Source organism: Motacilla alba, chromosome 1, assembly GCF_015832195.1.
Source record: "Motacilla alba alba isolate MOTALB_02 chromosome 1, Motacilla_alba_V1.0_pri, whole genome shotgun sequence".
Classification (NCBI taxonomy): Eukaryota; Metazoa; Chordata; class Aves; order Passeriformes; family Motacillidae; genus Motacilla; species Motacilla alba.
Window position 1 is genome coordinate 115,031,164 of NC_052016.1, and position 2,299 is coordinate 115,033,462.

The window sequence follows — 2,299 nt, forward strand, 5'->3', positions numbered from 1 at the left end:
CCTCAGGCTGGATGAGGCAAATGTATTTGTGGGCTGTGAGAGTGTAGGTTAGCTCCTCGTGTTAAAGCAGTGCAGCATCAGCTTTGTCCCATCTCATCTGAGCTGCTTTCATGGAGAAGGTTTTCTATAGTGATAATCCTCATGGTTACCTGTGGTGAATCACCAGGTAGTCACCATTCTTGGGGCTGTTTGCTGGAGGCAAAAGGTCACTTTGTCACTCTAGAGAAACCCTCACACTGCCTTGTACCCTCACAGTGTCATTCCAGAGCAGAAAGAGAGTAAATCCCAGCTCTGTGTGTGAGGCTGTTCATGCAAGTACACAAAAGAGACATATATATTGATATATATACATACATACATACACACATATATATATACACATCCATACACTCTCCCTTAAAAACAATAATTCAGTGTTAACAGATAGTCTGCAGTTGAGTGAAGTACTCTGCAGCATGCTAGATTCAAAAACCTGGCTTTTAAAAACCAGGAGAGAGAGACTCTAGTGGGATTTTCTGAGAGAAACATCATTAAAGGCTAATAGGAAGTTAGACCTCAGGACCTCAAAGAGAAAAGAAATTGGAATTTCAGCATTGAGAGTAGTCAAGAGAGAAGAAAGTATATTGAAAAAAATAGAAGAAATATAAAACATTCAGCCTTTTTTCAGCACTCATCTAAGCTACTGCATACAAAGCACATGGAATGTAGGTCAGGATTCCTCAACATGTAGAATTGCTATTTTCTTCTTAGTACTTTTTTGTTTCTTTATTTTATTTCCCTTGCATTTCATCTGATTTTTTTTCCAAATAGGACTCTTAGGAGATATCATTGCATACTTTGGTGGGTTGACCAAAACTACTCTGTCACTGCTTTCTGCAGCTGGACAGGGGAGAGAAAATATGCTGAAGGACTTGTGGCTTGAGACAAGGACAAGAAGAGATCACTCTCCAGTCACCATCACAGACAAAACAGGTTTGACTCAGGGAAATTAATGTAATTTATTATCAATCAAATCAAAGCAGGCTTGTGAGAATAAAATAAAATCTTACAAACACCTTCCCCACACTATTCTCTTCTCCCTGGACTCAACCTCACTCCTGGATTCTCTAGCTCTCTCCCCTCAGCAGCGCAAGCAAAGGGAAACAGGCTGTGGTCAGTTCATCACACGTGTCTCTGCTGCTCCTTGCTCCTCAGAGGGAGGACTCCTCTCATTCTTCCTCTGCTCCAGCACGGGGTTCCCCCCAGGAGAGAGCCCTCCACCAGCCTCGAGTCCTTCCCGTGGGCTGCAGTCCCTCGCACTGTTCCAGCACGGGTCCCTCCCACAGGGCGCAGTCCTTCAAGAATAAATCCCTCCACAGTGGGTCCCCTACAGGGTCACAAGTCCTGCAGGAAACTTGCTCCTGTGTGGACTTCCCGTGGGGTCACAGCATCCTTCAGGCTGCCACTGCTCCTGGTGGGCCTCTGCTCCCCCAGGGGCAGCAGGGCACAGCTGCCTCACCGTGCTCTGCGCCGAGGGCTGCAGGGGACTCAGCTCTGGAGCCCGAGCACCTCCTGCTCCTCCCTCTGCACTGGCCTGGGGGCTCAGGGCTGCTGCTCTCACATATTCTCCTCTCTCCCGCTGCAGCTGAGCAGGATTTTTTCACCCTTTCTAAATACATTATGTCGGGTCTCCTGCCCACCCAGGGACGCCAGGTGTGGGGTTTCACCCCCGGATTGGGGTGACCCCAAGAGATGGAAAAGTCCCTCCTCCAACCCGTGCCTTCGAAGAAAGACTCAGCAGTCCTCTGTTGTCCGGTCTCAAGGTTGTTTATTGTTGGTTATCTAAAGATTCTTCTCCTGAGCTGCTGTGGCCCGTTCAGCAGGTCAGACAAAGGCACACTGCCCTCCCAGGGGCTGCTGCCATCTTTTATATCACACATTACGTGTTACATGTTTATACTTTTTCCCCAATGCCTACTATCTATATTGAATGGTGACTTTCTACTCTAAACCAGTCTGTGAGTGCCAACATCACCAAAGACATGGAGGCTGGGAAGGAGAAAGAAAGAGGACAGGGCACACCCAAATCCCTCCATCTCAGAACCCCTGACCCCCATGTACAAAACCTGGACCCCAGTGTACAAGGCTTAAAACCCCCCTGTACAGCACTCAAAAGTCCTTCCTTTCACTTCGTGACTATCTCTACTATGCAATCTAAACTTGTGTGTGTGGCTTGTAATTCTTCATACAGAGTTGGTGATTTGCTCCATGGGCTAAGATCCAAACCCCAAGAGTGTCCTTGGCTGCTGCCAGGGTCTCA